The sequence below is a fragment of the Sus scrofa genome, chromosome 9 (assembly GCF_054392235.1).
Source record: "Sus scrofa isolate SSC_HxYL_T2T_F1_AM1 chromosome 9, Sscrofa_HxYL_maternal_Yorkshire_Landrace_v2.0, whole genome shotgun sequence".
In the NCBI taxonomy this organism is placed as follows: Eukaryota; Metazoa; Chordata; class Mammalia; order Artiodactyla; family Suidae; genus Sus; species Sus scrofa.
Window position 1 is genome coordinate 98,831,415 of NC_139391.1, and position 27,646 is coordinate 98,859,060.

Here is a 27,646-nt window from a genome sequence, read left to right on the forward strand (position 1 = left end):
GTCTCAGATTCTATTTGAACAATACAGTATTCATCAGAAACTTTTTTTCTAAGTAAGTGCAAAATATTAATATTATGCTACCCCAGCAGAATTATTTTTGTCTCAAACTTGCAGAGTTATTTGGCAAGCAACAATTTTCTTGAGGAAAAAAGGAAATAACTGATTCCTTCTTCCATTATAAATTTATCTGAAGGCTCTTATTATTCACAATTAATTTTTCTGCTACATTTCATTAATGTATCCAGTCATATAGGAGGATAGTATTTGTCTGATATGGGACTAATTTTAGAATAAATGAATTACCTATTTATTGGCTTTCTTTCCCTCTCTGTTTTTTAAAATCTTAGAAATTTAAACGGTAACTTTTGGAGTTCCCATCATGGCTCAGCTGAAATGAGTCTGACTAGCATCCACAAGGATGCAGGTTCGATCCCTGGCCTTGCTCAGTGGGTTAAGGATCTGTCGTGGCCATGAGCTGTGGTGTAGATCAGCAGCTATAGCTCAGATCCCATATTCTGGGCTGTGGTGTAAGCTGGCAGCTATAGCTCTGATTCGACCCCTAGCCTGGGAACCTCCATATGCCACGGGCGTGGCCCTAAAAAGACAAAAAAAATATATTAAATTAAGTGGTAACTTTCTGTATGTTTTGGCTAAAATATAATCTTCTTGGGATGTAAATAATAGAGATGAATCAGAATTAAATCCTAAGGATTCAAGGATTTGAATAAGTATGTAGACAGAATTAATTGATAAAGATCATATCTTAGGATACCAGAGCCTGAGAAAGAATGACTTATAACATTTTTTTAAATTTCTTAATACTTTGTGAACATAAAATACAAGATCCTTATTTTAAATTTAAAAAGCTATCTTTTGAAAATTATTATATATGTATAAAATACACACCTTACATATATATATATTCATTCTACAATAGCTGGGTATAGTGTTCTTTAAGCCAAGTTTATCATGTTCATTAATAATGTTCTAAACTTGTATATGCTTAACTGATTTTTTTCGTCTGATTTTTGTATTAGTTACTGAAATAAGTGTGTTAAAGTCTCTTCGATGATTGTAGATTTGTATACTACCTATTTAGCTTTGTCAACTTTTGCCTTACATAATTTATAATTTATGCTATTGGGTATTTACAAATTTATGATTTTATAGCTTCTTATGGACTAAAGTAACCCTTTTGTTACATTGAAATGTGTGTCTTCATAGCTTTTAAGTCCAGTTAAGATCTATGTCCAAGACTGATATAGCTATTATTTTTCTTTTGGTTAATATTTACCTGGTATATCTACTTTCGTACTTTTACTTTTATACTTTTACATTAAAAGATGTCCATTCATTTAAAGCTTCTTTTATGACTAGAATACACCTGGATTTTTTTTATCTAGTGTGACAAATTTTGTATTTTAATTGGAGAGTTGGTTCTGTTTACTTTAACTATAACCACTAATTTAGCCCCTTCAAGTATATATCGTTTTGCTATATCCATACTATTTATACTACTGGTTGTTTATCCTTTTTTTCCGCTTGTTTTTTGTCTTCATTTGAACTCATCAATTCATTATTCTTCAATGTTATTCCATTTTTAAATTCCTTTAAGATTTTAATTTTTACGTTCTTTTTTTTAACGGTTGCATTATTGGTTACAGCATACATTTATAATTTCTTGAACATGTAAAATACAGCCGTTTAATTCTATTTCCATCTTCAACCTTTCATGCTAATCTTGTCATATATTTCATTTATATAGACTTTTAGTATAGTTACATCTATATTTTATAAATTCCTTGAGACATTACAGTTGACCCTTGAACAACTGGGGTTAGGGGTGCCAACCCTCCAACCCCATGCAGTTGAATATCTGCATATAACTTGATGGTCTGCCCTCCCTCCCTCCCTCCCTGTTCCAGATTTGCAATTTCAACCAACATCGAATCGTGTAGTATTATAGTACATATTTACTGAAAAAAAAAATCCACCAATAAGTGAACTTAAACAATTCAAACCTATGTTGTTCGAGGGTGAACATATATTTTTGAGTCAATATGCACTTACTTTTTACTTTCATATATATCCTTTTTTTTGTGCTACTTCCTGACATTCTGTGTTTCTTTGAGAACATTTTCCTTTATTCTCAGAAATCCTGTTAGTATTTTTTACAATGTGGATCTGCCTGCAAAAAACTTTCAGTTTTTCTAAAATTTTCTTCATTTTGTCTTTATTTTTCTCAAAAATTATTTTTGAGAGATGCAGAATTCTAGATGAGAAGCATTTTTTTCTTTCAGCACTTTAAATGTCAGTCCATTGTCTTCATGTTTTTACATTTTTCTATGTAAATATAAATGTCAGAGGTCAATGTTAGTTTTTGTCTTTTACTGAAGAGAATATATTTTCTTTTACTAAAGATCATAACTGCCCCACTCTAGGTACTTTTTAATGTTCTTTTTGCTTTGATTTTTAATAGCATTACTAAAACTTGCCTGAATGTGGCTTTCTTCATATTTATCTTACTTATTATTTGTACAGTTTTAAAAATCTTAAATCTATGAAATTAGACATTTTTTTTCAAATTTTGTAAAATTCCTGGGCAGTACTTTTCAAATGTTGAAGTTTTATTTTCTGTCTCTTCTTCTCCGAGTTCTCTGAGGACATACATGCTAGACTTCTTCATTAAATCCTATTCAATTGAATCCTATTTATCTTATTTTCTCCCCCCTATGTTTTCTATCCTTTTTTCTTTTATAAGCATCTCTCTGGGCACATTTTATTGTCACGTATTCAATTTACTACATTATTCTGCTATTTCTAATCTGTTTTTGAACCCATCTGCTGAATTCTGATTTCAATTTTTATATTTTCATTTGTGGAACTTCAGTTTGACCCTTAGGGATTTCAGATTTCTGCTGAAAATTTCCATCCATTTCTTTATCTACTTGAATACATTACTCATATCTATTTTTAAATCCCTGTCAGATAAGTTTATTATCTGAAACACCTGGACATCTATTTCAATCCTTTTGTTTCTTGGCTTCTGGTGATTTTGCTCTGTTTTTTACAAGCCTTATAGGTTTTGAATGGACCCTGATCTCTTCACATCAAATTAAGTATGAAGTTATCTTTGGCCAGTCAGATGCAGTGGCCATGGGTTATCTTGATTTCTTTGGTCTCTGTTAGGGCTGGAGTGTATCTTATTTGCCTAACTCTTAAGTGAGCCTTTATGAGCTTGCAACACAAAGCTTAAGCCCATATAATTTGGAAGGGTTGGAACTGCTTATCTGTTTTTCCAGCACAGGCCAACTCTGGAATATCTGCTGTGCTCTTTTGCCCTGACTGTTGCTTTGTGTTGGGCTTCTTGGAGTTTCTGCCCATGTACCGCTAGAGAAAAATTTGGAACCATATCTGGGGCCCCCTCATCTGGGCTCCCTTCTTTCTTGAGTTTTGTCTTTTAACCTCCAGCTTCTCAGGCAGCCCTGCATTTTTCTTTCTTCAGTGAAGCAAGATCCCTTCTTTCCAACTCAGCTCTATCTTTAGTCTGCAAGTTGGGAAGAGTCCATAGAGGAAACACAGGGAGCTTTAGGGTAGGAGCTTCGCACTTTGCTGCTTTCTTTAGGTGCTCTTTGGGGACTGCAACTACTTGTTTTGTGTGTATGTGTGTGTGTATTTATACATATATATACACGTGTGTGTGTGTGTGTGTGTGTGTGTGTGTATATGGGCTTTTTTTGGTCCAGTATTTTAATTGTTTATAGTATAAGGGTTAGTTTGGCATAACTAATCGATCTTGTTTATCTGAGGTTATTATTTTTAAGCTCAGTACATTAAGCATTTATTATCTGCCAGGTGTGGTCCCCAGGGATTTAACTGTATTATCTCATTTAATCCTCACAGCAGTCTTTGAAGTAGTTATTGTTGCTTTTGGAGATAAAAAACTGAGGCTTAGAAAAGATGATTACCTAGCCCAGATGACACAATAGTTTGTGTATCTAGATCTGTCTGGTAGAGACTAAGGACAGGACAGGGCATAGGGAAAGGGGCATAGGGTAGAGGAAGCATCAGAGCTTGTTTTGGGTCCTTGCAAAGAACACCAGAGCATGCTTTATTGTTTTTCTGACAGATGATGCTTTATCTCCATAGTCTTATTTTATTTCTGATTAGAAGCTGAGCTCTATAATTTTTACTGGCACTATGAAATAACAGAAAGAAAACAAGAAAAATATGTTTATTATGTTTTCTAAGATTTATTTAAGAACACTTTGGAGGAAACAATGTATGTTATACCAACTGTCTTTGTTTCTTTAATTGGTACTTGAAGAAATCTTCAGATAATTCAATAACCTTAAACCCCTTTCAGTTTGTTTTCTGCAGTTTATTAATTGAGGCTAGAAGACCTGCTTCAAGTGTAAGGGAATTGAAGTGTTTTAAATAACGAGAGATTAAACCTAGCTATAACTTTGAGTATAAGAGAAAGCACTAAGTAGGAGAGTCTGAATAAATGCATAGGAAATAAATGGTAACATTTATGTTATGCTTATTTTTTGCCGAATGCTTTGAGAAAGTTCTCATTAAATCCTCATAGCACCTTTTTGATATAGGTTATTGTCATTTAGCAGATGAGGAAACTGAGACAAGGGAAGCCTAATAAGTTGTCCACTTTCGTGAAACTAGAAAGTGGCAGCATTAAGATTTAAAACCTGGCTGGCTGACTTCTTAATTTTTTTGTACAGAAATACAAATATTTAGCAAAATTTCAATTAACTTGAATTCCTGAAGAATAGGATAGTATTAAGAATTGATTCTCTGATTAGGTTAAGCTCCATGACCATAATTGCTATTTTTATACTAGTTAGAAATTTTGTGGAAAGAAATCAGTCCATTTCATTGCTAAGGAGAAAGAGTATAGCTGGAGGCAAAATTTCTAGGCATGTTAAGTAAACTTTTGATGGAAAATAAGGAAATTATGGATGGAGAGAAAGCTTAGCTATAATATGTTGTGAATGTTTTAAGAATTATAAAAAAAATCAGGAGAACAATAGAAACATAATCTGGTTGCTGTGTGACCATTCACTAATTCATTAAATCTGTAAGCGTTTATTTGTTACACATGGCACATTGAATGAAAACTAACATTTACTGAATATTTACCATGTGTCATATAATTTATTGGGTAGTTTTAGAAATAATACCACAATTAATATTCACAGTAGCCCTTGGTGGAATACATTATTCCCACTTTCCACTGAGAAAACCCTCGCTTGATAGGCATTAGTCACTTAGTATCATCAAGAAGCTATTAGCTATGTAAGTAGCTGAGATGGGCTTTGAATCCTGGACTGAGAGATTCTAAGGTCAGGATTAGAATGCTGTGGATTTCTGGTCCGGGGAAAGAGAGAGCCAACCCAAGGAGGGTAAGAGAGCATTTGTGACCACAAAGAGCTTGACCATGTGGTAAAAGAGATAAGAAAACAACAAATCTCCTGGTAAAGAGAATGTGGGACATACCATAATTGAGATGCAGTATTTAGGTCTTTGAAAGAGGAAGAGATTACTTCCAGTTCTGATAATCGAGGAAGATTTCTGAAAAAAGAGGGATTAAGTAAAAATCTGAATACCGTATAGACTAAACACCATGGCCATGTCTTTATAGAGCAGCCACTGCAGTATTGCTTCTGTGTTTGAAATGGAAGTGGCCACTTCCTCCTCTGAGCTCTTAAGAGCTTATCTGAATCTTTGTTTACAGCTATTTGTCACTTTCCCTTGTGTAGTATGACTCCTTCAAAACAGAGACTCTTACTCTTCAGGTGAATCCCCATAATGTTTGGCATGATGTCTATGACATAGACGTCCTTTACAAAATCCCCCTCCCTTGGTATCAGTGACATCATGTGTCCTGACTGTCTTCCCATGTCTTTGGACTCTTCCTTAAGCAAGAGGTTGTGTCCTCTGTGTTCAGTCTCCTGGCCCCTGCCTCTCACACAGCATCTGTTGAAGACTTCATTCATTCAGTGATGCCTCCCCCCCGCCCCACAAAGCAATAGATGTCCCTTCTAACCTCGAGATTGGTATCAATCTCCATCTCTGTCTTCCTCAGGCACTGTGATGTCACCATGTCTCACAGTGAACTTGGCACCTTCCCCTCCTCCAGACCTCCCATTCTTCCTAAACTTCCCATCTCAGTGAATATTCTGGCCAGGCCACCCAGTACCCAGGTCGCTTGACTTCCTCCTCTACTCCTCTCTTTGCTTATTTCCATCTACTTGGTCATGGTGCTCCTTCACAGTTGAGGACTATTTTTTCTATCTCTTGGGTCCCATAAATCTTCAAGGCCATTGTCAGTTCAGAACCCATCATTTCTCACATCGATTCCTTCAGAGTCTGACTGACATCAGGCTTGATTGCTTGTGATCCATTTTTCCAAACTGCTGCTCATAATGATGTTTTAAATGCAAATCTGAAAATGCCATCTCCTTTAGTATCTTGACTCTTCAGTGGATAAGGAGGCAGCCACTCAGCGTGGGAGGTACCAACAAACTCTTCATCTTCACTTTATCTCTTGCTTGACTCTGCTTCAAAACGAAGTCCTTTCCATATTGAATTGTACTCCCTACTCTTTGGCAACTAGCTTTTCATCTATCTGGAACATTGACTTTCCTTCTTTATTTAGCCAACTCGGCCTTCAAAAATAAGCTTAATAGTCACATCCTCCAGGAAGCCTACATGGCATTTCCTTCAATTTTGGTTAGATAGCCTGTTTGCTGGAATAGCATTCTGGACTTACCTCTGTCCATAGATCTTATCACACCAGAACCTTATTTTTTACTTAACTATCCTATTTCTCTCACCATCTCTAAGTATTTTGAGAGAAGGGCCCTTGTTTTCTATCTCTATACCACAATGACCATTCTTATTCTCTGCCCATTGCAAGAGCTCAGTAAACTGTGGTGGAAGGAATGGATAAGAAATAAAAATCATTAAAGAAAAGAAAAAAGAATATTTGCTGCGTAGCCAAAAATGTAGTCAGAGAATAAAGAAACATCCCTTCTCATGTGAAAATTAAACTCAGTTCAGTTTCTGGACATGCTGTGTTATTTTCTACTTTGTGACAGTATGCCTTTAATTTCCTACTCCCCATCACTGCTCCACCAGAATTCTCCCAATGCAAAAAATAATGCAAGCATAAACTAAAACAAATCCAAAACAAAACAAAAAAAAATCAGAATTTCACTTAAGTGTGCACTAACTTGAATTGAATGGTTATTACTTTTCTTGTAATTTGTTCTATCTTATTGGGTACATATATTTGAAACCCCAATAAGCTGTGGATTATTTAATATTGTGATGAGTTTTGTATAAAATACAAACACTATGTATACACATTTATAAAGCACACATTATATTTTAGTTTTGTTATATTTTCACTTTTTTGACACCAGATATTGATATTTGTGAAATATCTATAGATATATCGATAAACAGACATCATATATGTATACATAGATATATTGTATATGTGTATCTATCAACATATATCTATGTTGATATTATACTCTCTGTTCTGCATATGCTCTAGCTAAGTGTGACCGCGGTTTAATCACTCAGTCTGGTTATTAAAAAATACTAAAGTTGTTTTTCTTTCAAGAATACTGGACTACCAGGTTAGAATTAATGGACTAACCACTAGAGCTGTGAGTTTGGTATGGGCTGTCACCTTGAGGCAGTGTCACTGATCTACATAGCTTACCTTATAATTATCTGTGATTTGTCACTTCTGACACAGGGATGTGAATATTACACACCACTTACTATCATAAGAATGCCTTTTCTCAGGAATACAACTTAAGTTTATGTTTTTAAATGGGTTATTTGTTTTTTGAAATGCTGGGCTAGTTATACTTTTAGTTCAACTTTGTTAATGTTTCTGTGCTTGTTAAAATCATGGAGATAGAACAGAAGAGGGTAAAGAGAAGATAGTGGTCACACCAGGAAAATCCAGGGATATGATCTTACCCCAGCAGTCAGTTATATACTAGAGAATTTATAATGTTTCCTCAGGCATATGTTAAATGTTGGCCTATTGCTCCATTCATTCATGCTTAACAGCTGCTGTTGGCATGAATTCCCTACCCAGCTCTAGCCCTCAGTCACCAAAACTTTCCGTAAATTAGATATGGAGCCATTGATAAATTGTAGGCACATAAAAAAGAGCATATTCATTACTAATTGATGCTAGGATAGATTAATGTCTTACTCTTTCTATTTAATTCCATTAATGTGATATGGTATAAGAAAGATCCAGAGAAATATGAAATGCAAATGAGATACAGTATCTTTTAATATTAAAAACTGATGGGATAATAAATTAATCTAGATGGCTCAATACCTTTGGCCAGTGTGGAAATCCCCTCTGACGTAATGAATTGCAGGTCCCATAGCTTGTGCTGAAAAGTTTTATGAAGGGGAGTTTGCTGTATGTTTTTGTTACAGCTCTAATTGTTTGAAGATTCTGTGAGGAGAAAAATCATCCTCTTTACTGTGTAGGTGGGTTATTCCTGCTATTCAAATGCTATGCCGATGTGCTGCCTGAAGATACAGTTGAATATTGCACCTGCATTGTGGATTGCACTAAAAAGTAGGAAGAGAGACCCTTGGTAGAGAGGAGAGTTCTCTGGATCTCGACTGCCAAGGGCAATTGTACATTAGTGCCCACCACTTATAGGCAGGCCAGGATTGAGAAACTGTGAGAGGTCAAAGAGGCAGACCCATGAAATTGTGTTTCTCCTTGGTAGTTAAAGTGTGGTCAATTCCTGAGAGCCTGTCGGGAGGGAGCTCAGAACCTTGGGCTTCTTATTTATATAGATTTTATCCTCTGTGGTCATTCTGCCTCTGCAACCATTTGGTATTTAACAGAACCTTATTAAAAAGCTTGAATCTGTTCAAATTATACTATCCAGTACTAAGGAAAAAGAATTTTGTGCAATATTGTGTATTAAAGCACAGTGTATTAAACTGGGAAGAAATCATCCAAGCTTGCAGAGTGGAGGCAGCAGAAAACAAGTAGATAGGAACTTTTAGGGGAAGCTGAAATTTAGAAGAGAGGCGGTATTGCTCTGCTAGGTGTCTTATCAGTTTTTCTTTTAGGGCTAAATTTTGGGAGTTTGTGTTTTATATTTTTTAAAATAGGCCATATTGTCTGAGGATTGTTCTTCACAACTACTACATATATTTACTTCATTAATATTGTTCATCCTTCGGGAGATATTCTGAATAAAGCTAATAGCAAATACACATGAGTCTTAAAATGTATTATGCCAATTAGGATATTTCTTCTAAATCTTTTCCTCCAAAATGACCATGGCTTCTTAGCCTCATGCTTTGTGCTTCCAATGTGCTTTTTCATCATGACAACTCAATTCTAGAACCTCATTTGCCTTTCAGAATGTAGCACTGCTCAGAATACTAGCAAGCAGTGAGACACAGCAGAGAATGGCGGGGAGTAGGGGCACCACTACTTTCCTTGTTCTATACATTAGATTTCCACTAGAGAAGTCTATTTTCTAAAAAATTTTTATTTTTATTTATTTTATTGTATTTTTATTTTTTGAGTTTTTACCTTTTATTTATTTTTTTCTACTGTACAGCATGATGACCCAGTTATACATATACACGTACACATTCTTTTTTCTCACATTATCATGCTCCATCATAAGTGACTAGACATAGTTCCCAGTGCTATACAGAAGATCTCATTGCTAATCCATTGCGAAGGCAATAGTTTGCATCTATTAACTCCAAGCTCCCCATCCATCCCACTCCCTCCCTCTCCCCCTTGGCAACCACAAGTCTCTTCTCCAAGTCCATGATTTTCTTTTCTGTGGAAAGGAATCTAATAGATGGCACAAATGAACATTTCCATAAAAACTTTGATTTTTAAAAATGCTATATTGTGATTATTTTACCCTGTGAACATCTTAATTGTGATTATGTTACCCTGTCAAAGAAAGAAAGAAATGTTCACATGGAATATATTTTGTTTTAAATGTATGGCTTTGAGTAAATAAATTTGAGATAAAGATGTCTGCCCTGCACAGTTTAACACCTTCTCTTGCCACTGAAATAGTTTGGTTCTTATTTTTAGACGACTTTGTCTTCATTAGTGAAATAAGTCAATTGAATAAATAGGTAAGAAATTTTCTGGGCAGGTTTTGGGAATTGCAAATTAAGGGGGTATGAGCCATGGGGAAGACAGCCTAAAGGGAAGATCCAGTTGCTAATGGAAAGGATCAAGGGCAGGAATTGGGGAGTGGGCAGCTGGTACCCACACAATTACGTCTTTCTATTTCTTCCTAGTCTACTGCAAACAATACTGATAACCTATCTTTTTAAAAATATTGGCTGCTTACTATGACCATTTGCCCATGTGGGTGAGGTAGGATTAGATTAAATGCTTGTCACTTTCCCCTCCTTCCTCAATTCCTCTGAGTCATTCAATGTGCTCACCCACCAACTTGAAGGTATTTTTGACTGTAGTGACCATGCAGATAACTAAAAAAAAATTTTTTTAAATGGGGAATACTAACAATGAAGTTCATTCATTCTGTATTTTCCAAACCTATTTTTTTCTTTTTTTAGGGCTGCACCTGAATCATATGTAAGTTCCCAGGCTAGGGGACAAATCTGAGCTACAGCTACCAGCCTACACCAGAGCCACAGCAACACCAGATCCAATCCACATCTGTGACCTATGCTGTAGCTTACAGCAATGCCAGATCTTCAGCCCACTGAACAAGTCCAGGGATTGAATCCATGTCAAGTTCTTAACTCGCAGACCCACAAGGGGAATTCCAAAACCTACTTTTTAAATTTAATTTTGCTATGTTGTGTTAATTTCTGCTGTTCAGCAAAGTGATTCAGCCATACATACACACATATCCCTTTCCAGATAGGCTCTCACAGAACACTGAGTAGATTTCCTAGTGCTATAACAGCAGGTCCTCATTTATGATCCAGTCTGTATACAAAAGTCCCAAATGTATTTTTAAAAAAGGTACAGCTCTCTAATTTAATCAAAATATTCATGTGTGTGTGTACATATACTGTTAGCTTTGCGCATAATTATTTATCAAAATCTTTGCAAATCCAAATTAATTTATTTAAGGACATTGACTTACACAAATTAACCTCTATAAATACTATATGCCTGTCATCTATGGGTTTATCATTCTGATCATATAAAATGGTTAGCTCAGAGATTAAAATCCCATGGCAAATCACTACAGAGGGAATGAATCAAGGGTTGCATGACATGTTAATCAACATGTTGTGGGATGTTTATCCAGCCATTCATACATTCTTCTGGACTTTTAGTATCTAGTTGACACTCGTCCATCTTGCCCACAGTATAACAAGAGACTTCCAAATGCTATGTGAAATCAGGAAAACCATTGTGTACCGTGGAAATTCAGAATTAGAAGGGAGTTTAGGAATCATGCCATAGTCTTTTCACTTTTGATAAAATTGATCTACTTACTACACTTTACATTTAACTACATTTGCCTTACACTGCAAATACTTGCTGTCTAAAGGATCACAATCTCCTTAACTGTCTGTCCTAAAAACAATGTAAAGAGCGCTACCTATGATTTTCTTTATTTTTTTTGTTTTAATTTATTTTTTATTAGGGTATAGTTGATTTCCAGTGGATTTTCATAACACATCTCTTTATGTCCTTGTTGGATCAGTTGATAAATATTTGTCCATTTCTAGATTTTTCTCAACTCTCCTAATGGCTGTGGTTTCTCAGAGATAATGTCTGAGATGTCATGATAGTGTCTGTAAATTCCTTCCAGATCACAAAATTCCTTTAGCTTGGAGACATGAAATCATTCAGCCTAGTTAAGAGCTTCCTGACAGTTCTCTTAGCCACCCTGGATTCCTCCCCACCCCTTTCTATTATCCACATGCTGTCCTTCATGGGTCAGTTTTCATTGACAGAGAAAAAGCAGCCATGGTGGCATGACCCCCTCTGCTTGGAGGAATGACTATAGTTCCTTCTTTTCTTCTTGTTTTATTGATGTATTTATTTATTGGTAGCTGATTTTTTTTTAAATGATTTTTATTTTTTCCATCATAGCTCGTTTACAGTGTTCTCTTTCCTTCTTGTTTTAAACCTAACATTTTAAGTTCTTTTCATCTTCTTTAGCCTTGTTCCTAAGGCTGAGTTACTGCTTCTGCATTCCTGACACTGCTTTTTAAGGTTTATACCATGCTTTTGTATTCCATTTGTAGCTGGGTGCTCGTTCTTCTACATTTTGTACATGACCTTAAAAATTGTTTTAATTCTGTTTATGAAAGGAATCTTTAGTGAAGAAAATTTGAAAACCAGAGACAAGTATAAAGAATAAAATAAAAACCACCTGAAATTCCACTACTTAAAAATAATAATGATTTATATTTTAACATCATTCATTTTTTATGCATCTATATTCTTCAGTTAGGGCCAAATTCATATTTCTGTCCTGACCTTTTAATTCATAAGTTTTTTCTATAGTGTACAACATTTATAAACAACATAGTTTTAATTGTTTCAGGATATTTTATTATATACGTTTAAATTCACTTAATAGTCTCCTTTTTGGGAAACGTAATCTCTTGCAAATGAAATTATTTTGAATATTCTTATCCTTAAAAAAAATATCATGCTATTGGACAGTTCTCTACCCAGCAACAATGACTGATTTCAATGAGTTTTATTTTTTCATATATAATTATTTAAAATTGTACAGTCATAGTTTAATTTTAAAGTTTCTCCTATCTTGTGAGCCATTTTTTAAGTCTAAAAGTCTTCTGTTTTTTATCTGAAATTTCAGGGATATTCTTTCCTGTATCAGAGTTTATTTATCTGGCCAGATGACATATTTAACTTTTCTAGAAATACAGATCTATTCCCCAGTGTATTCTTCCTTCCCAGCTGAACTTAAAATTGCAGAATAGTAAAGAGTTAGAGTTGATAAAGATCTTAGCCATTTTATTTTTTGATATCCTTGTTTTCAGATAAATATGTTATTTTTCTATGGTCTTCCAAAGGAGCAAATAACAGCAAGTGGTGTGTCTTATACAAGTTTGGTGACAAAATGTACTTGACCTCAACAGGTCAATGGGGTAAGAGAGAAGCATGGTTTCCTCAAGCAAGGGGAAGAGAGTCTCCAGATAGTGCTAAGCAGAGTAAAGTGATTGGTCTTTCAGTTTTAAACAGGGCATTGGCTGGCAAGTAGAAATCCGGGGTTCTAGGACTACCCCTCCCAACAGAAATAGTTTTACAAGGTATCCAGTTGCCAACGGGATTAGCGTTTAAGCTAGGAATCTTGTTCCAGTTAGGGCCTTTAATGGTAATTGGAGATTACATGGGGTCAAGTCATATTAATGAGGAAATGTAGAGTGGGTTGTGGGAGACTCAGGGCAAGTAGGAAGTATGCAATACACCTAGGGCTTCAGTCAGTTATCAATACTGGGCTTAGGGCTACTGGTGGGTTTGAATTAAATGTATACAAACTTTCCCGATTAAGACAGGCTTGGGGACTGTAAGAGGCTGAGAATGCCAGTTGAATGTTTTGTTGCTTATTGTTATGAGGGTCTAGACTGAAGAAAAGGTGAGCATGGCCAAAATCAAGGCGTGACTATATTAGATACTCTAATTTTGACCAAAAGAGATGTCCAGCCGACGAAAAGGTGGTTAAACACTGTCTCTTTGTCATTACTTTGTTCCACGTCTGTGTAAAGTTTTATTAGAAAAACTTTGCTCAAATACTTCATCTAAATATAATGCCTATATCATTGCCATCACCCAATAGCATTCTTGCCTCTTTTCTTCTGTTTTCCCAAGTAAATTTTGTTGCTTTCCCACCTTTATATCTGTGATTTTTAGTGACTATCTGCATCATCATAAAAGAGAAGCTAATTTCTAACCTATTTAATTTTTTTCCAGCAAGGTTTATTTTCTAATTTATATACTTGCATCATTGGTGACAGTACTGAAATTAAAATATACCTCTGAGATTTTTAACTCTCTCAAAACAAAATTTATTGTGTTTGTTAGATTTATTCTCTCTGCCTTCATGTATTGATTTGAAGATATATTTTTCACACTTCCAACATCCTGATGCCTTTTTTTTTTAATAAAACTTATTTGGGATTTCCTCCTTAATGTTTGTTTTTCCACTTACTTTTTCTAGTTTTATATATATTTATAGTTTTCTATGTTACTCAGTCTTATATTTTTATTGGGATATTTTTCTCCTCTTTATATTTTAATCTAAAATCTTCTTGATCAGATCAGCAACTCTTCTAACAGACATATTTTTTTTTTTTCAAAGTCCTTGTGAGATGTACTTTATCCCTTGCCAGAAGCTACATCAGATACTTCGGTAATCTTTATAGAATTTCTTGGCTTGGAATCATATAAACATATTGATGAAATTCATATAGCTTCTGTTAGAGAGCTTTAGCTTAGAAAAAAAAAAAAAAAAAAAAAAACCTAAGGCTTAAGAGTTATTTTTTCCCTCCTCCTAATAGGACAATACTGTACCAAATGCAGTTGTCCTCCTTTTGATATTTGGGAACTTATTTATTGCTCTTTTAAAAAATATGTATCTCATATCTTTCTAATTATTAAAAGAATTAACAGAATAAAGATAATTTTTAAATTAAATTGAGAACTTAAATCTCATTATTTAAGAAAGTCTATACTGTGAATTATTTTTGGAATTTTTATTCTTTGAATGTATTTCAGAGGAAGAAGTTCTGAGACATCTAAATCTATGGAAAGATTTGAAATGAAGGCAATTCTTCAGCAAGAAGAATATTGGTTTCCTCATTTTTTCTTTAGATTTAGGTGTCTACTCAGAAAATGGGAAACCAAACTTGACTGGAAATCAATGTAATCATTACTCTATTTAGAGTATAATTTTATAGGCTAATGGCTTCAGAACACAGATCACAATAGTCCATCTTCATTCCTAACTCCATTTGCAAGCCCACCCAGGACATGATAAGCCCAATTCTATGGTTAAGACTGCTTTGCTAGGGCCCTACTAGGACGTTAGGTCTAGCTATACTTGGATTTGTTTTTCTGGTTTTCGGTTTAGGATTACTTGAGTTTTACCTTCTGGTTATCTTGAGACTGCCAAAACATTCTGAAATGTGTTGTTTTCCTTAAAGACTTGTAACTAAGCATGGCTCACCACTTCTGATTCTTTTCAGAGGCTGGTCTACTTCTATAATTCCTACTTGAAGGAGCTAGTATCTTTCCAGGAAAGATGATTAATCTATCCAACAAATATCAGCTCACCTTGATGGTATCCTTGGTTCTTCAAGAAGCACTGAAAATGAAGTATGTCATAAAAACCTAGATATACACTGAAATTTTCCAACTATTAGAGCAACTAATGTTACCTTAATTTAAAAAGGGATACAAGTACTATACGCCCTCAGCAAGCTTACATTCTATTCATATAAAAAGAATATTCCTCAGTTATGATAATAGAAAACAATTATTGTAATGATAATGATTTGGAAAGGAGATGAGTCCTGAGCTTAAGGGTGGGAATCATATTTCTTAAGAAGGTTTCCTGGAGTAGATGATGGATCAGTTGGAACTAAATAAATAAATATAATTTGTACAGATGGCAGGAAATTCTATGCAGGAATTATAGCCTGAGAAAAGTTTTGGGGTCAAGATACAGCATGGTATCTAGGGAACAAAAAGAAATTTAGTGTTTTCAGAAGATACTATGTATTAAAAAAAGAGTGATGGGAACTGAGCTTGTAGCTCTCCTTAGAGTTTAGGTCATTGAGAGTATTGTAGACTACGTAAAGAAACTTTGGCTATAGCCTATGTGTGAAGTGAGACATCTTTTAGATTTTCAGCAGGTGAGGTAATAGATTTGCAGTTGTAATAAGTTTACTGGCTCTGGGAAAGAGAGTTGCTCCAATGCGAGGACATTCAGGAAGCCTATGGTGAGGCCCTGAGACTTGGTGCCAGCAGCCAGGTGAGAAGACCAGTTTGGAAGTGGATCCTCCAGTCCTGGTTAAGTTTTTAAATGACTGAAACTTCTGAGAAACTCTGAGCCAAAACCAAGCAGTTCAGCTGCTCTTGAATTCCTGACCTTCAGAAACTGTGTGAGAAGATAAGGGCTTGTTGCTTGATGTGGCTGCGTTTTGGTGTAACATGTTCTATAGTAGATTTATACCTGGCTTTTGAGGGGAACAGGACTTCAGTGCAGGCAAACAAGTTAGGAGTTCACCAGGTTAGGAATAATGAAGGTCTAGTTTAGGGGAGGTAAAGATGGCTGGGAGGGAAAAGATGTAAAAATATTAGGAGTTAAAAATCTCTTGACCTCAGAGGACGATTAAATAGAGGGGGGTAAAGTTAGAAGGAGGGGTCATAATTGATCCATATATTTCTTGCTTGGAGAATCAGGTACATGGTGGTTCTGAGCCACAGAGAAGGAGAATAGTTTTGGAGAGAGAGAGAGAGAATTGAGTTTTGGACATTGAGTTTGAGATAACTATGAGCTGTCCATGTGGAATGACCAGAATAGGTCTATCAATGAAGAAATGAAGATTTAGGATTCATCAGCATAAGGAAGAGAGTTGAAATGATAAACACAAATGTGATTATGTAAGAAAGGTGTATAGGAGTTCCTGTTGTGGCTCAGGGGGTTAAGGATCTGGCATTGCCAAAAGCTGTGGTATGGGTTTCACATGTGACTTGGATCCCGTGTTGTTGTGGCTGTGGTATATGCCTTAGCTGCAGCTCTGATTCAACCCCTGGCTCAGGAAATTCCATGTGCCACAGGTATGGCTGTAAAAAGAAAGAAAGAAAGGAAGAAAAGAAAGGTGTATTGAGTGAGAAAAGCTGTTGTCCGAGGAAGCAACCTGGAATTAGATGGCATATAAAAGACGCAGCAAAAAAGCCCTAAAGGAACTGAAAGGAGTACTCAGAGAAACCTGAAGTGCATAGTTTGGTTTCAGACATTAGATGGGAAAGAAAAAGCCTTCTGACATTGGGGAGAAAAAGCCAAGAATTGGTGTGCATTAAAGTTTTGAGTTGGATGGGCTCTAGAGAGGCATTATCCTTGATGGTGCAAGTTTTCCACATGAAGTCGGAGGTGAGATCCCTTGCTGTGTGTAAGGATGTTAAGAGCTGGGTAGAGAGGAGAAGCCTTGGAATGACTATGGAGGGAACACAAAGAACAAGGTTGAGCAAGAACAATGAAAAGAATGGATGGATCCGGCTGAGTTTGGAGACCATGTCTTTGAAGTAAGTGATCCCAGTAGGGAAATAGGACAGAATATACAATTGGGGCTCTCTCTTTTTCACTTCGGCTTCAGCCCTAAAGCTGCTAAAAGTATTACAGATAACAGCGTTATCAGCAAGACATGCTGAATGATTGTGAAGTTGGTTTTGTAACCCTTAGCTCATCACCTTTCTTGAGTATAAGAGTGATATCAATGTTGATCTAAGAGACATTGAAGAAAAGATACTTTTCTGAAAAGTGCCGTTAGTTTTCACTTGCAGCACACCCATAGAGAGAGGTAGGGTGCTTCTGCATGTTTTAAGCTAAGTGAGAAAAAGGCATTTGAGAAAACTCCCTAGAAAACTTGACCTGAGTCCTAGTTTAGAGGACATAGTTGAAATTAAGAGCCTGGCTGGAGTTGGAAAACAGCAAGACAATGGGAGGCTTTGAGAGCTAGTCGTAGTTCCACTATTGGTGGGATCAAGTTGTATTTCCAACTTACTAGATGTGTTCCTTAACAAGGGAACCAATCCATGATCTCTTTAAAAGTACCCCTGTCCCAAGCAACCACTTGGGATGAGTTGGCATCTGGAGGCACCCCACTGCCACATTCAGGAAGCTGTAGACATCCAAATGGTAAAGTCAGGGGAGGGTGAGCAAGAGACCAGTCTTCAGTGGAAACTGCAAATGTGCACATCAAAGTCACCTTTACACAAATGTTGTGCACAAAAGAAACTGATGCCAAGTCACAAATGTACCTGCTAAGTTAGGCTTTTATTGCCCATTTGTCTCTTTTCCCGCCATCCCCTACCTCAGCCCAGTTATGGAAGGGTCAGGGTGGTATCTGTGGAATGAGGGAAGAATGAAAGTAGGAAGAAAAAGGTGATCAATGCAATTCCTCATCCATGGCAGGCCTCCTGTGTGCCAGCAGTCCTGATCTGGAGGAAGGAAAACACTTTATATTTGCCTAATTGATTTCACATTGGACTGGACTGAACTGGACAAGCTACTTAGAGTGGACTAGGTATTTTATTACCTAAAATCAATTAGACAATCTATGCAACCTGGTTGAGATTTTATCTAGGGGTGGAAAAAAAACAAGGAAATCAAATCAAAACAATAACAACAAAAATCCCAGGGACATGTGCAGCTGTGGACAAATTAAGGCTTCTTTCCATTTAAGTAAAACTTGTATAATAAAGATTAGTGTTGCTTTTCTGATGGATTCATTGGTTTCCAGTAGTTCTACATGGCATTGATATCCCTTGAGCATTTTTAGGTGGCGAGATCAGCAAATCGATTAGGACCTAAGGCCTCCTAGGATGCCAGTAGGAGAATGGTTTAGATAATTAACCATTAAACTTCGAACTGAGCAAAGAAGTAGACTAGTAGGGTTAAGGCAGGGCTAATAAACTGAATCAAGGGTTGGAGTTTTCAGAAAATTGATTAGTGAAGGGGAGAAATTATACTACCCCCAATTATGCTTCTTAGATATATTGATTGCTTTGTGTGGGTTATCTTTTAGAAATGGAAGACTTAGGAGAAGCTCAGAAAACTGAGTAGAAGTTATCCCTTTGTAAGTGAGAAACATTTGTAAGGGAAATCTCCATTTGTAAGGGTGTCACCAGCTCTCTTTTGTGTATATGGGGTATACATGTTATGAAACATCTCTTTTTCTTCTTTTAACCTGTCTTTTTATTACAAGATGGGGGGGTGGGTCTCAATCAACCCCAAACCTAGAAGTATACAGAGAAAATTATTTTTCTTCTCCTACAATAAGCAATTGACATGGAAACCAGAAAGTGAGTGGAAAGGATTGGAAATAGTACTTAGAGACCTTTAAATCAAAGTCATGTCCAAAGTTGACTTGTCCTAAATTTTCTCAAATAACCCGAATCATTTGGTTTACTTCAACAAATATTGAGAATGTGGTAAGTAAGATATCTCTTAGAGGGGAGAAATTAGGAAAATCTGGATAATTGATTTTCTTAGAAACAAAATATTATAGGCACAGTATTTGGTAAAATCATCTAATTGAGAGATATTAAAATTGATTGTACAGTCATTATGTGCTTGATCACATGCTAACATCAGAGGAAAAAGAGGTGAAAAAGAAAATTTATTTACCGGTGAGTCTTGACAATCTGGTTATGGATTTATACATGAGAATATGTAACTACCAGACAAGGAAGTCAGTAAGTGCTACCTAAAATGACAGCAGAAACATGTGGAAGGGGGCATCTCAGAAGCCAAGGGAGTAAAGGGATACTTATCTTGGGTTGGGTGACTTTTGATTTAAGTATTAAACATGAGTGGGTTGTAGATTTTTTGGGGAGAAGGCAAAAAAATAGGAAAGATATTTTGTATTTCAGTCAGAAATCTGAACATATTTCATGAAGGCTGCACTTGGGATAAAGCTTTAACGATGAGTAGGATTTTTGAAGTAAGTGATGGGAGAGTGTATATTTTGTCCTGAACACAATATAAGCAGAGGAAATACAAACTGTCTTTTGAGAAAGGAGACTTGTCATGTGCTGAAGGGAACCGGAAAATGAGCACGGACATGTAAATTAGGACCACCCAGTGAAGGAGCTTGAAGGCCTGAATAACTCAGTAGGAAATTGGGAGCCACTGAAAGTTTTTAACACAGGAAAAACAGAATTGGAGTGGAAGCTTAGGAAAATTGATTTAAAAGTTGGTGGTAGGATGAATAGGCTGGGACAAAGTAATTTGGGGATTCTGAAAAGTTAGAGATAGTGATAGGATATTTAAATGGAAATAAAGTCCTGAAAAAGGATGGTGAATGATGAGGTGGGAAAGAGGAGTAGATTCAAGAGGTCATTTGGAAATGGAACCGACTGGATTTGTTGAGGTAAGATGTGGGTACAGAACTTCTTTTAGGTTTCCAAGGCCATATAACTGGACATATGGGAACATAAGACTTCCATTAAAAGGCGTAGGGGGGAGTTCCCACTGTGGTGCACTGGGTTAAGGATCTGGTAATGTCTCTGGTGGCAGGGGTTTGATCCCTGGCCTAGGAACTTCCATATGCAATGGATGTGGCAAAAAAAAAAAATAACAAAATAAAAATAAAAGGCATAGGAAAGTCATGGAAGGGTGCTGGTTGATGAAGTAGCACGTAATTATTTTGAGGGGCCACAGAATGCCTGACAGATGTTTGGAAATGTAAATTTGGGTTTTGGAAGGGAGATGAGAGGCAGAGCACCAGAAGTTATCGGCTTAAAAGTTGCTAGTTGAAGCCACAGGAATGCTTAAGATTCCTGACAGTGTGAGTTTATTATGTGTTTTTTACTCTGAATTATGAATCCTTGGAGAATATGTTGAAAGCTATGCATCTCCTTGCTGGAAAATGTGCAAACACGTAGACATGAAATTTTGTAGTGGTTAGTTTAAGATTTCTTGGTACCAAAAGAAAAGAGAGTGGAGAAAAGAACTTTGTACAATACTTATGTGGAGGGGACAAAATCAGGAAAAAATGATAACAGCAATGAAAACGAACCAGGGTAATGGGGATGGTTTAAGAGATGCTTTAAAGTAATTAGTGCTACAGAGGGTTTCAAGAGTCCTAGAACTGAGGAGAAGTTGTTGTATTTGGTGATGATTAGATTAGGAGTTCATTGTTAATCTAGGACTAGGAAGGCCTCCTTCAGTAGAGTGGTGGGCACATAAACCAAACGAAAGACAGCTAAGGAGTAATGGATTGTGAGAATAAGTGGATATGAAGTGAAGAGACAAAATAACTCTGCTCCTATATTACATTTAATCATAAGGTAAAAGGAGAGCAATGAGTTGAAAGAATATGCAGTCTCAGAAAGGTTTTTTGATATAATTAAAAAACAAAACAAAACTAGGCACAGACAGAAGAGAAGGAATCAATCTAGATGGAGAAGTTATAAGAAAAAAATGGATCATCATGAAGCAATTTCAATCACTATTGAATTTTTTTTTTCTGTGCATTGTTACTCCCAGTTGTGGTTGTAGTTCTGGAAGGCAAAATAAGGATGACACCACACAAATAACAGTAACTCAGAGCTAAGGCTTATAAGGATCCACTTAAGGGGCACAAGGAAACACTGGAAAACAGAATTGTGTGAAGAAGGGTAGCTGAGTATGAGAATTTTCTTATTCTATACCTGGCAGACATGTTCCTACAAAAACAGATATAACATGGACAGTGTTGAACACAGAGGAGCCCTCAGCACTAGAAGCCAACTGTTGTGTCTGTGCTCTTGGTTATCAATACGTGTCCTTTCCTTGGTCTGTAATATCATGTTTCTCATCCTTTGCTGTTCTTTGGACTCATGCATTAAATAATATCTATTCCTGGCCTCCAACCCCAGTGGACCTGAGTTCATCAGCCTGGGATGGGGAATGGGCATGGAGAGCTTTTGAAGGTAATTCTAACATGTAGCTATTACGGAAAATACTGCTTCAGCGTCTTCAGTTTGGGATTTGATTTCTCCACTGGAGATGATATCCTCCATCTAGGTATTCTCCAAAAGTTGCTTGAAGAAGGGATGGATGCTAGTGTGAACTGTAGATTGATATTCACCATCTGCCCCTACATGGATTGAATCATGAGTGATTGCAGCTGCTGACCCTCAACACTCCTGAAAGGAGCTCAGAGTGGAGATCAGGAGTGAGGCACTCTGTTCTGGGAAAACTAGGAGAACAGATCTTCAGTATAGTTACATATTTTCAGGAGAAGATTTTTGAGCCCAATTCTTGCATTTCTTCATTGTCTAGAAAAGCACTAGAATCCTTCATGGTAACTTCTGGCCCTTGTGACTAGCAGTAGACTTCATGAGATGAGCAGCAACCTTCTGTAAAATGTGTGCTTGGTTACATGTACCTCCCCCTTCACCAAAATCATGTATATACTCACCCCTCCCCCACCACCTTGGAGCAGTATTTCAGAGCTATCTGAAATGCTGCCTCCTGGGCTATAGGCTTCATTTTTCCCCAAATAAAACTTAATTCTCAACTTTTAAGTCAAAACTAGGCAGGGTCCTCACTTCCCTGGGGTAGAAAGATGAGCTTTTTTCCATATTTCATCTTTTACCCAACTTAATAATGGTTTTTCATACATGATTATGTAGAAGCAAGCAGTAGCATCAGCTTAGTCTTTGGACATTTGTAAAATTCATGTTCAAGGACTATCTAAGGGATAAGGCAAGACTCCCAGGAGACAGATTTGCCTTTTTTTTCGTTTTTTTTTCTGAAATCACCGCTTGGTGGTTAACCAGGCTGCTGAAAAATGACAGTGGTTTGCTCTGGGTACAGAGTTTACATCTGTACGTGGGAGGTAGGAAGGAATCTCTTCTTCAGCAACAGTTATTCTTTCAGATTAGGAGCAGGCAGCCACACAGCTCTATTTTCAGACTACATTTTCAGGGTGGGTCTATACCAGGCCAGTAATTCACTTCCCTCTCCACCTCCTCTCCTCCAAGATTCAGTGCTCTGTAAATAAGAGGTCATTAGCAAGTGTGAGAATTGCCCAGGGATTATATGAAGTTGTAGCAGCTCAAGTGAATGCCTCATTAGCATGTGAGAGAAAAGCCCAAACAACACCATCAAAGGGTGTAAAACCCATCCAATGGGGTGGGGAAAGGGTGGTTGGAATTAATTTAAACCACTTTAAAGCCAACATGAATGAAAGGAGAATTATTTCCCTAATTGTTAAAATTTAGCTTGTGTGTGAGTGAAGGTGTGTGCATTTTCCTGTGAATACAAGCTTGCTGATTACCTACATTTGTTCATAACTGATGGCTCATATAATAAAAACAAAACTGAAAACTGATGGCCTGTATAATACAAACAAAACTGGAAATAACAAATTGATTTTTAGAAACCAGAAGAATCTTAAGGAAGGGGTAGCAGGAGAAACAAAAAAACAGAAAAAAAAACTTCCCAGGAGAATGTTTGAAGCAGCACATAATAATATGCTCCTGTTATTAGCATGGTGGACAACTGAAATAAGCAAGACATAGAGGCAGATCAACAACAATATGGCAGGCAGGCCTGTGTTAAGAGCTAGATGAAGTCCTTTGCTTTCATTTGTGTCTATAAACCAAAGTTTGTTTTTGTTTGTTTTTGTTTTTTTTTTTAAGCAAACTGGGTCAGACTTGGAGTACTAGGGAAGTAGAAGAGGGGAGAAGTAAGAGATGTATGAAGGAAAACCACAAATGGGAAAAGGAAGGCTCTGATTAGATATTGTAATTTCCCTCCAAGCCTTCAGTTGGGCTTCTTCCAGTGTCTGCTTAAAAAGCCTGCTGTCTGTTGATTGGGTGAAAGTGACAGGAAGGCCTGATGGATAATTGTTACAGCTCGAAATCAAAAAGCAATGCTAATTGTTTTGTGGGACTTCCTACCTTTCTGCTCCAAATGGGATCTCTCAGGAACAGAGTACTTGAGAAGCTGAAAGTTTCTTCTCAGTTTCCTGGAAGTTTGGGCTTAGGCAGCGATGCCTTTGATATGAAGCCTGGGGCCAAGGTTTCATAAGTGATGATGGGTAGCTCATTGCCTTGAGCATACTCAGTTTTGCCTCTGCTATCCTTACTCCAGGAAGCATCCTCTGAGAGCAGAATAAAGCAGTGTGAACCCCCCACTGTCCCCAAAAGTGGCTGAAATGTTAAGCTTGCTACTATATTGAAAAATAGGTCACATCAATGACACAATGGGTTAAAACTGTAGCAAGTGTTTATTGAACCACCTTCCTCTACCTGATGAAATCTGAAAAATGTGGTAGCACAGCAGGCTAAGGGAAATACCGAAGGATAAATTGGAATTCTTACTGTAATATAAACTGGTTTTTCTTAAGAAAACAAAGTCATCACTATTTGGTATCATATATCTCAAAACACAGGTATTTCCCATCTCTGTGCTTTAGCAACCTGGTTGAATCATCCACTATTCTATGCCCTTCATTCTGTGACAATCTGGGCCAGTCAGGCAACTCTACTATTCAGGTCAGATGTGAAAGTACTGCACTGTTATTTACCTGGGGTATGCAGAGCATCAGTCATTTTACAAAATAATTTCGAGCAATTTTGACATTTGCAATAGAGAAGATCCACAAGTCTTTGATTTGATAAGCTGCTTCCTGCTGCCTCCTTCCTGTCAGAGACATTGAGCTTAAAAAGAGATCAAACTTCCGGAAAGAAATATGCTTTATATAAATGTTCCTACTCGTATTATTTCATAGTCTCCTATGACAACCTCAGCGTCAAAGATTTATTCTGGGTAGTTAAGTTATACAACAAAATATCTGATGTGAATTTTGGCAAGAAATTCACCAAGTGGATAACTTGCCAAGAACAGGTATCCATATGGAATAAACAGAAGTAATGAGAATAGGTAAGAAAATGCTCGTCAGGGGGGCTGCAGCTCTGAATTTGTTTCCTAATTTGCCCTGATAAAATATCATTAAGCCCATCAATGCCTTAATCTTATCTTTATAGTAAGATGTGCTTCATAAACAGGCTAATTTTCTCATGGAAAAACCTCCACAATAGCTGGTTTGGATACTACGATTCATTAGCAGAAAGGGGTTCTAAAACTTGAAGGGCTATTTAGGGAATGTGAATAAGAAAGAAAAAAAATTAACTCAGAAAGATCAAGTTCTGTCTTCCAGAGAGGGATATTCACTTCTAAATATAAAACCCCCTCATTTAGCATTGCTCAGGTTTTAGATGGGAAAACAAAAAAACCACAAACTCACAAACATATTGATGATTACACAGATTAGTTTCAAAGAGCTTATTTTAATTTTCTTAAGGTTAATTGTGTTAAGCTGAGAGAGGCACTGTTTTGTGTGAATGGAGTCATGTTTTTGGCTGCAAAGAAGCTGTGTGATTTCTTGAAGCATATTTCCACTTGCTTCTATGAATATGATATTTTCCAGAGTTAGTATAGAGAAAAGGAAAGCTAATCAGATCATTGTCTGTGCTGTGAGATGTGAAATTCTTTCTCTCTATAAAATGGGTTATTAATTTCCCCAAATTTTATCCTAGATTCCTCTGCCTATTAAGTGAAGCTTAAAATCGCTAAGGAATTATCTAACTTTCACTATCTTGTGCGTTTGTCAAAATACATTTCAGCTTGCCCCTGTAATTAACGTTAACATCAAGTTCTTATTTCTGACTTCCAGCCTCAGAAAGTAAAGACTACAGTACAATTTTGATAAAAATGATGAGAGGGTAAAAAGTTGTCGCAAAATGTGAATAACCGAAAACATGTCTAACAGCCCACGTTACTGTGTAGTCCTCAAAATCATTCTTCCTAAGATTTTGCCGAATATAAGTAAACGTCTGACACTCTGAGTTAACATTTAAAAATACGCATTAGTTTCATAATCACTGCAGTGCAGAAGTTATTAAAGCTAGTGCAGTTCAGCATGAAAGAAGCCAGGAAATAGTCTGCATTATTTTGCTTCCTCCACCAAATGATAATTTATATGAAATCTTCATTTTCTTAAATTTAGATCACACATACAATCTTCATCAACAGAAGAAGTACAACATATGGTTTATAAAGAAGATGATAAAAGTCATAGAGGAATCTAAATAGAAAATTCCCAAAAGATAAGGGCTTATCATTTGATTAATGAACATATTTTAATTAATAGCCATACAGGGTTATAAAAAGAGAGTTGAATTAGTTGGACTGATAATGGGGTGTTATTACCATTTCAATGAAGATTAAGAATCTTCTGTCAGTAGCTAGTACTCTGGGTACAGAGGTGGTTCAGCCTTGATAAGATTCCACTACTTCCACTACTAATGAGCACCTACTAAGTGCCAGGCCCTATCAAGTATTTTTGTATTTGTTACAGTCCTTGATTTGAACACCTCTGTGTGGTAGACAGCGTATTGAGATTCGGAGAAATTTAATATATATCTTTCAGGATAGCAGAGTCTACAAATGATAGGATCAGTATTCATAACATGTTTTCCCAACATCAAATGTGATACCCACCTTCCTCACTGTGTTTTCTCTCTTAAATATATTCAATTTGGTAACAGTGGAAGAAAACAGAGCTAAAAAATATTGATTTCCTCATGTATCAGGTAATAGTTTGACTAATGAAAAATGTGTCTTTCTAAGCAGACTTTCACAGTTACCACAATCAATAGTAATGCTGAGAATAAAATTCTTGTGTTGTAAGACTTGCATTTGGCTTCTTGTGAAGTCTTGGGTATCTTTCCCAGAGAGTTGAGGGAGAAACACAAGAAAGCTTATCTTTATAATATTTCAAAGTCATTCTCTCTCACTGGTGTTTGTGTGATGCTGGCCAGGCCTCCCCAAGGTTAATGCTGTCATTGCCTGTCTGTCATTAAGAGTGGAATTTATGATGTGTGTGACTTTGAGTTTACTAGCTCTCATGTGTCAGGAGGAGGTGAGGATGCCATTGAATCTTGAACTTGTGTTGGCATTTCGCACTCGATGGGCTCCTCAGCTAGCTGCAGCTTTCATCTGCTTGCACCATAGTTATGCAGGCTGTACTGGGTAGAGATGATTTTGTCATCCCTTTTGGATGAGCTCCTGCAGCTTCTGAATGCACTGTTTGTCCCCAGATCCTTAGGACACAATGGATATTCATCAACAAAGGCTTATTTCTTTTTAGTGTGTCACAAACAATGGAGATAAACAATATCTAGAATCTGATCTCTATTCCTAATGCATAAATAATTTTGACCCTTCTGTAAATGGAATGATATCTTGCTGTCATAGTGGGTACTTGATAAATGCTTATTGATTGCTTGATTCATGGTGAATGTCCTGAACAACTGTGTAAACATCAAGATGATATTTGATATCCCTAGGCATGTATCGCCATCCTTTCAATTTTTAGCTACTAACATTTTTCTTTAAATCATCTACTTTTCATCATTTCAGTGTCTCCCAACTTTGCCCAAACTACAATCTTCTGTGTTCTACCCAGTTACAAAATTCCCATAATGGGTCTATCTGTATCCATTTTGACACCTCAAACCATATCAATTCATCCCATTCTCCAGAGTCCAGTGAGAGCTTTTTTTTAAAAAAATGAAAGAATGAATGACCCCTTTCCTGCTTTAAGTACTTGAGTGATTTCCCATTGTTCTTATGTTAAGGACGACCCTAAACATATAGAGTGCTGCTCAATGTTCTCAGTATTTTAGTCACAATGACCTTTCAGATCTCAAGGAAGCTATACTTTCACTTTTCACAGGATCTGTGATCCTGCTCAGCCTACTGATTAGAATTTGATTTCCTCTCTTCTTCCAGTTGTCATTTTTTCACAGGAATCTGACTACTGTGATATCAAAGCCTCTTAC

At 36.5% G+C, this 27,646-nt stretch overlaps 1 protein-coding gene across 3 annotated transcripts in view; it reads right to left on the reverse strand.

Moving 5' to 3' along the window:
* The window catches only part of GRM3 (glutamate metabotropic receptor 3), a 241,751-nt gene that overhangs the window by 194,071 nt on the left and 20,034 nt on the right, over positions 1–27,646 (reverse strand). The window lies entirely within an intron of this gene.